The sequence below is a fragment of the Kogia breviceps genome, chromosome 8, assembly GCF_026419965.1.
Source record: "Kogia breviceps isolate mKogBre1 chromosome 8, mKogBre1 haplotype 1, whole genome shotgun sequence".
In the NCBI taxonomy this organism is placed as follows: Eukaryota; Metazoa; Chordata; class Mammalia; order Artiodactyla; family Physeteridae; genus Kogia; species Kogia breviceps.
The window spans coordinates 94,406,342-94,415,136 of NC_081317.1; the positions used below are offsets into that span (position 1 = coordinate 94,406,342).

Genomic DNA, 8,795 nt, shown 5'->3' on the forward strand with positions numbered 1-8,795 from the left:
AAGCCTTAAAAAGCACGCACACCACAAACAACTAATACAAAGAGTGCAATAGCTCTTTGACTCTCTGTATTTAGAAGTAATATGGTTAATGTTTACTCCAGTAAACCAGTAATGTTTAATAGTCATGGTTAGTGTTTCAGGAGACTGAAATGACAATATTGATAAGTCCCACAGGTCCTTGTCACGAAATCCCTTTTCCTCCTTATCTGGCAATAAACCAGATCGTGCGTACTGAAACCTGTCTGCCATCTGATGAAGGCATCGCCAGAGTGCAAATCTCAGTTTGGTCTCAGCTGAGACCCTGTTTCAAATACACACACACAGCTCTTTCTAATGGCGACTTTCACCTAGTTATCTGATCTTGTCCTCATGATAAGTTGAGGAGGACGGTTTTGTTTTTGTTCCAAGAGCTCCCCCAACCTCCACCAGAGCTGAGAGTGTGGAGGCTTGGAGAAGGTTCATGCCCGAGATCACACATCCATGGACTTGTGAAGCAGACACATTTCATGGACCACCTGCTTTTCCTTTCCATTTTTTAATAAGTGACCACAAAGAGCTCTTTACGTAAAAGTCTTATGTAAGGAAAACATCTATTTCATGGAAGAGGAAGTCTTAGGTAAAGAGAATATCTGCTTCACGGATGCTTTTTCACCTAGTCCCCTTTGATACAACACTTCTTCTTTGTCCTGTAGAGATGAGTCCCTGAGCCTTCAGCGTTTGAGCAAGTCATCAACTACTCTGACTGAAGCACATGCTTGTATTTGTGAAAAGTCTGCAGCACTTCTTAGAAGTGTTAAATCTGTAATTTTTGAAAATAGCAGACAGCAGCTGGCTTGCCTTTGGGTCCTTTCTCTGTCTTTGACCTTGAATTCCAGATGTAGAACTGAGGCTGTCGAAATATTTGGATGTGGGATGTATCTCTTTTCACTGCTGCTCCCTGAAGCTTAGGTGGCAACCCTCCATTTCTTAAAGCCTTATTATGCCTTCCTGGTATGACAAGAGTCAAGGCCCTTACCTGGTGTCTAACCAGGGACCCCAATGTTTCATAGTTTTTATCCACTCTCAACATGCACCAATAAGATCTCACGCCCATGTGTTCATTCAGCAAATGCTGAGTGCCTACTGAATGCCAGGAACCAGGCCTGGCAACTGGGCCTACAGTTGTCACTTGCATAGACACACTGGTGCCCTCCCTGGTGGACCACAGATTATGTGGAGAAGATACTTTAGAATAAACAATAGCACCATAAAAAACGATTGTAATTTAACAAGCATTAAGAAGGAACTGATCCAAAGGCTGAGAAGATCATGAAGGGGTATGGAGGCAGGGACTTTGTTATTGCTGCAGGGGTCAGGGCAGCCTGTCTGAGGAGGTCCACTGACACTGAGATGACAGGTCTTGGGAGAAGTGGGTGGGACATTCCAAGCAGGAGGATCAGCTGAGGTGGAAGGAGAGACACGAGGGGAGGGGTCAGTGGTACAGGTGAGGTGGGAGGGCCAGGAGTGGCCCCATGATGTGGGAAGGTAGAGGCTATGACAAAGAACTTGGGTATTTTTTCTTTTTTTCTTTTTTTTTGGCCGCACTGCATGGCTCACAAGATCTTAGCTCCTGACTAGGGAGCGAACCCATGCCCCCTGCGGTGGAAACACAGAGTCCTAACCAGTGTACTGCCAAGGAATTCCCTTGGGTTTTCTTTAAGTCCAAGAAAAGCCATTGGAGGATTTCAAGTAGGGAAGACCCCATCTGATTTAAATGTTAAGAAAATCATTAGCTGTTGCGTGGAGAATTGATTGGGCAAAGGAAAGAGCAGTAAGGGGAGACCAATTAAGAAACTTTGCCTTATTTCAGGGGAGGTGACGGCCACCTGGGCCAGGCAGGTGCAGTGCAGACGTGTTTCAGGGGGTCTATCTGTGTGGGCTCAGAGATGGAGGATGTCAGAGAGGGAGGAATCTAGGTTTGCAGTGAGATCAGCTGGGAGGACCTCAGTTTCATTGACTGAGGTGGAGTTGAGGGCTTTGCACCAGGTTTGGAGAGGAAAATCAAGAGACCTGTGGGTATCTTTTGGGTTATTTATTGCTGCATTAAAAAATATCCCAAACCTACTGACATAAAAGAGCAAAAATTATGTGGACTGACTGGGCCGACCTGGATGGTTCCTTGGTGATGGTTCTTATTGGAGTCTCTCATGTGGCTACAGTCTGCTGGCAGCTAGGGTTGGGACATCCAATATGGCTTTAGTCACATATCTGGTGCCTTTGAAGGGACAGTTGGAGGCTGAGCTCAGCTGAGACACTGGGTGGATGGACCTCTCTCTTTTTCCATGACATCTCAGGGACACTACACATGGTCTCTCCAGGAGGGTAGACTCCTTACATGGTAGCTCAGGGGTTCCAAAAATGCCAAAGCAGGTGCTGCCAATTTCCTTCCTATACTTACTGTTGGTCAAAGCCACTCCCTTGTCCAGCCCAGAGTCAGTGACGGAGGGCACGGCACAGGGCTAGTTTGGGTGCAGATTTACAGTTGGCATTTGAGTGTGTGAGTCAGAGCTTGGGGCGAAGACTGGACGGAAGATGTGAATTTGAGTTTGTCAGTATGTAGATGGTATTTCAAGTCATAGGAATATGAATGAATGTGATCCCCAAAAGAGCATGCATAAGGGGAAATTTTCCCCAGGGAACACCACCATTTAGGGGCTGTGAACAGCTGAACCAGTTCAAAGGAGTTAGACAAACATCCTGGGTACTGAAGAGGAAGGACCCCTGGGAGGAGGAAAACTCAGGGAGTGTAGTTAAAATCCAAGAGAGGAAAGTCTTTAAGGAGTGTGTGGTTGACCTTATGTAATGCAGGAAAGGGTGAGTAAAATGAGGCACATAAGACTGGGTCTGTCAACACGGAGCCCTGGGCAGGAGCGCTCTTGGAGGGAAGGTGGGCGTGTGCACTGGATGATGGGGAAGACAGGAGTGCTGGACCAGGGGAGACAGCAGATAAGACAATTCTTCCCGAAATTTCAGCTGTTGGCGAGCCCAGAAATTAGCATGTCCTCGGATGTCCTGTTTGGAGGCAGGATGTCATGGAGCCTCTCAGATGCTCCCACTTCTCTCCTCTCACTCTCTTTCCATTTGTTCTCTACATTCACTTGGCACTTGACAGATGATACCTTTCGCTGTTATTTCTCTGGTCAGAGACTGGCCCGCGTCCTCAGTATCACCTTAGTGACCACTTGACCAAGTGTACCTATGCTGGCAGCTTTCTCCAAGAGGAGGTCAGGAGATGGTCTCGAGTTCTGCCCTGATCTGAGATGCTGGTTGCTTGGTCACAGTGGACGGAGGCAAGAGCACAATGACCTGCCTTCTACACATCACACTTCCCCAGTTGGATTGTAAATGTTTTATAATAGTAGTTTTTCTATTTGAAGGACCAGACCATTTCATCAAACAAAATACCATGTCGAAGCCCGATAACACAGCAGATGCAAGCTGGCTGCACTGCTGGATTGCCGTGTTTGGGGATGCTGGTCCTGGGAGGACCACCTGGAGCCTTTCTGGGATTCTTACATATTCTGTCACTCCTCCCCCCACCATCAGCTGACACCCCCAGCGCTCTGGGGGAAACCTGGCATATGTGCAGAGAAGTTTTTAAACACCATTGCCTTGAAAAAGAGGTACATTTATCCTGTTCTTCCTTTATTCCTTTGAAAGTGAAACACCTCATGGTGAAATGACTTTCATTCCTTTCATGAATTCGGAACTTCTGTAATCAGGAAGGGCTTCTCCCCTCAGTCCAGACGTGGAGAGGGAGACTTCTCAGAACGCACCTTCCGCCACTTGCCCTTGTTTTTACTTCATTCCAAGTTTCCAAAGCTAACCACTTTTACAGCCTGCTATGATACTGTTTATATCATAAATGCCTGGTGACGGGTAATATCCGTCAATAATTGGAGCAGAAATGCATGTTTCAAATACCCCAAAAGAATTTGACATCTTGCAAAGTTAAAGACTCTTATAAACTTGAATAGTAAAAACAGAACAAGTCCTATTACAAGGAGTAGGGAGGAATTAGTTTTTATTTCTTTGGACATCCTTTAGCGGCCTGATTAGAATCAGCTCTGACAGCCCTGGCAAGGAGAGAAATTCATCGACTTTTATCTTAATGAATGAGTCTATCATTTTTTGTTATCTAACAGCTGGAGAATAGAACTTCATGCACAGGGAAATGTTAATTCTAGGTGGAATTTACTTAAGGCAACTTGGGTAACAATTTCTTCAACTTTGATTTTGCAAAAGACATAGAAATACTTAATCTTAAAAAAATGCATCTTAAAAATGAATGAGTTGTATACAGTCACCCCATAGAAGCCAAGGGTATACTATTATATATTATTTGGATGGATTCATTTATTGGGGTACCATGATAATTTGGCAATAAGACGCAGGTATATTTCTCTCGGAAAATAGAATCTAATGTAAGGACAGTTGACATGTCCTGTGGACTGCCTATGAGATGTCTTGAGCCATCTTTTACCAGAGTGAGTTCACAGCACTCAGGCTTGAACTCTCAGAGGAAAGCCGGAGATTCTGGTATTCAGGGTGGATGATTAGCGGGGGACACACAGCATTAGATAGCAGACAGACAGGCAGCAGAGTGCACATTCTTTGGTCCAATTTAAAAGTCTGCCTTGTACTCTCACCCTGAGAGACAAAGTATTCATTGACTGTGTCTCTGTTGATATGTACTTTTTAACGTAAAATTTTAAGAACAGATTTATTGAGGTATAATTTACGTACGATAAAGTGTATAAGTAAATGATTTTTAGCAAATTTACAGAGTTGTACAAACATCATTACCACCCAGTTTTAGAGCATCCTGTCACCTCATGCCCTTTTGCAGGTAATTTCTGCTTTTCCCCTTCCCCAGCCCCGGGCAACCACTCATCTGCTTTCTGTCTCTAGAGATTTGCCTTTTATGGACATTTCATATAACCAGAATCATATAATACCTGGCTTTTTTTTTTTTACGAATGAGGCAATTTATTAACCCAGCATCATTTGTTCTAATGCTTCTTGTGGGCAGCTGCCACCTGTCCAGCGATTCTGTCCAGATCTCTCTGTCCCTGAGGTGTTAGATTGCGGCCCCCATCTTGGTCCTTTTCCACCATTTTTAGCCCCTCCAGGGCCTGGAGGACCCGCCGGGCCATGCTCTTGGAGCCTTTGCTGAAGTGGCTGAGCATGACACCATTCCTCTGACGCCCCCCGTAGATCTTGGTCATGGAACCAACCCCAGCGCTGCCCCGGAGGTACAGGTACCGTGCTGTGGAAGCAGCTCGTGTGTAGAACCAATTCTCATCGTAGGGAGCTAGCTCTTTATGCTTGGCCAGCTTGACAGTGTCCACCCATTCAGGGACTTTCAGCTTCCTGGACTTTCTGAGGAAGGCTGCCAGAGCTCTGACGAACTCTTGCTGGTTCACGTCCTTTACAGTAACTCCAGGCATCGTGGGGCCTCCAAGCTGCCAGCCAGGGAAGAAAGCATACCTGGCTTTTTGTGTCTGGCTTCTTCTGCTTAGCATAATGTTTTTAAGGTTCATCCATGTTGCAGCATTTGTAAGGGCTTTTTTTTTTTTTTTTTTCTTTTAAAGTCTTTGCTTTTTATTGCAGTATTCTATTGTACGGATATACCCCATTTTGCTTCCCCATTCAACTGTTGATGTACACTTGGGTTGTTTCCATTTGGGGGCTATTGTGAGTCATGCTGCTGAGTTGGGTTGGTATTTATGAGTTCTACCTCATGGTTCATTTATTTATCTCTGGCTGCATTCCTCATTGTGGGCTGTTAGAAAATCCAAGTGCTGGTGGCTAAACTGGAAATTCCAGAACTCAGTCTCATACTCTTTTGATCCTGGGGCTAATTACTGCCACTCTCCCTGAAGATGTTTCATGTGTGGGCGAATCTTGCAAAAAGAAAGCAGCATTTAGTACATTCAGCCAGAAAATTACAGCTGATGTATTGGTTATAATGGATTTTTTTTTACCTGGAGAAATATTTTTAAAATTGTGGTAAAATACACATAACATAAAATTTACCATCTTAGCTGTTTTTAAGTGAAGAGTTCAGTGGCATTCAGTACATGTCCTTGTACAACCATTCTCCAGAACACTCTGTCATCTTGCAAAACTGAAACTCTGTCCCCATCAAACACTGACTCCCCATTCCCCCTCCTCTTAGTAACCACCATTCTTTCTGCCTCTATCACTTTGCCTACTTATTCTAGGCACCTCATATAAGTGAAACCACACAGTCTTTTTGTGTCTGGCTCTTTTCACATAGCAGAATGGCCTCGAGCTTCATCCATGCTATGGCATGTGTCAGAATCTCCTCCCTTTTTAAGGCTTGATGATATCCCACTGTGTGGGTAGACCACATTTTGTGTATCCATTCATCTGGTCAAGGGACACTTGGGTAGTTTCCATCTCTTGGCTGTTGTGAATGCTGTGAACACGGATGCCCAAACATCTCTTTGAGACCCTGTTTTCATTTTGTTTGTGTATATACCCAAACGTGGAATTTCTGGGTCATATGGTAATTCCATTTTAAATTTTTTGAGGAATCTGGTTAGGATGGATTTTAAGTGAGCCTTTATTTTTGATTGCATTTTTCTTCCTACTGTGTTTCCCTCCTATAGAGTATGTTCATTTAGTAAAAATATTCACATACAATATTTTGAGGGGCAAGGAGTATTTTGACTATGGTTCTTCGTACTGAATAGGAATTTTGGCAGCAATGACTGGTGTGATAATAACTCAGGGTGCCTGACATTCTTGATTTCACAACAGGAATGCATTAAGAAATTTCCATCTCTTGGGATTAAGAAAACATTAGATTCTCATAGGTTGCTCACTGATGTCTGCCCCATGGGCACACCCAAGGGAACAGCCACAGGTGGGAGCTGACCTCAGTGGCTCTCAGAATGTTTTGGGTCCTCAGGCTCAGAAAGCAGGGAGTACACTGGATACCTCAGGATAGGTTTCCCTGCTACCTGAAAGTAGAGCATTCCTAACAGAACTTTTGTAAGCCAAAATGGCATCATAAAGCAAAGAAGTAATTACCTTAGGACACATTTGCTATTGGATGAAAATAATCAATTGAGATAAAGCACAGATGCTCACAGATACAGTTGAAAGCTGTGGAGGCTTCATGCTGAGAAGCTGAGTGTGGTTTCTGGGGAAGGAGTTTGGCTGTGCCCTGTAACAGTTTCTGCAAACAAACACTGAACGCTATTTCTTATTTTCGCTTTTCGCCTTTTTTCATAAAAGTGAAAATCCTCTCCAGATTTTTTGCCTTTCGTGAAAACAGGTACTAACGTAGGTCTTCCGTAAAAGCAAAGTGGCGTAAAATGCACTGTCGACAATCAGGAGACACCTGTACTTGATTATGGAGATCGCAACGATAGGGCTTGGGTTTATTGTCTGAAACGCTTTCTGGAGGTAGAAATTTGGTAGAATACTGAGGCACACATCCTCCGAAACTGAGACCAGGATCGGGGCAGGGGGCCAGCTACTAGAGGAGTCCACTACATCTCAGGAAGTCACATGAACTGACGGGAAGGATTTCTTGAAATGTTCCTAGAAAGTAGGCAGCAGCAGCTGGTAGCATCCTTTTCTGCTTTGGTAGTGGTGTGGGGCCCAAGAATGCTCTCCCCTGGGGAAGGCCAGGAGCTGCTGAAGATGGGGTGACCAGCTGCCCACAGCCCCTGCTGCACGTGCAGAGGTGGACACCGTGCAGCATGGCCAGAACGTGGTCATGGCACATGGCCTCCAGTTGGGGCTATTAGTGTCCAGGGCTCCAAAGGGGTGAAGGCTGCCTGTGCTGTTCAAGGAGCAGGCAGGAGTCGCATGCTGTTGACAGGCCCCCTCCTGGGTTGCTGTGAGAATAAAGTGAGGGGAGGTGTGTAAAATACTTGGCAAGGTGCCGGGGACACAGCATCCTTTCCAGAAATGCAACAGCCGTGACTAAGCTCTGCACGAGAAAGTGCCCAGGCATCTGAGCGTGGTGGTGGGAGCAGCAGGGGGGCTGGATGACCTTCCCAGGGACCGCATGGCCTCTCTCAACTGGTGCTGGGCAATTTGGTCTCCTTCAGCTGGTCCAGTAGCCCCAGCACCGTCGGGGAAGGGCAGGAACAAGGGCTGTTTTGAGCAATCCCCATCTCTCCGTGGCTGGCTGCTGTGATGGAGGGCAGCCAGGTTCAAGTGTATGTGCATCTACCTGTCATGCATGTATTTCCCCATGCCGTACCCGTGCGTTAATGGATGTGTGTGCCTGTGTGCACAGGGTGTGCACTCATGTGCATCTGTGTATGTGTGTGTGTGTACATGTGAGTGTGTCTCCATCAGGGCTGGTTGGGGTGAAGGGTTAAACAGAGGCCACACGCTCACCAGGCCCCTGGACAGAGCAGGTCATAGTCCTCTCTGTGGGGCCTCGGGAAAGATGGTGAGTTCCTGGGGTTGCAGCCAGGCAGAGGGTAGGGAGCAGGGCCCCACGTGGAGCAGAGACTGCCTGTGCCAGGTCCCGAGCTGCAACTCTGTGAGCCCAGAAGCTATGTTTGTGTTGTCCTGTTATACAGCAGTAGACAAAGAAATAGCAGCACTGAGAATCCCTACTCAAGCATCAGCCTGACCCTGAAGCTCAGGTCGTAAGTGTAAGCTGCCCATCAGACAATAGGCAGGAGACAGTTGAATGGGCCCCAGCTAAAGAAGGCATCTAGTTCTTCTAGTGCTGACCTCAGCTAACAGAATTAGTGTCT

General features: G+C 46.0%; 1 pseudogene; it reads right to left on the reverse strand.

Annotated features, from left to right (window-relative positions):
* Positions 1-5,002: 5,002 nt before the first annotated feature.
* On the reverse strand, positions 5,003-5,510 carry LOC131761161 (small ribosomal subunit protein eS19 pseudogene; annotated as a pseudogene).
* Positions 5,511-8,795: the final 3,285 nt, after the last annotated feature.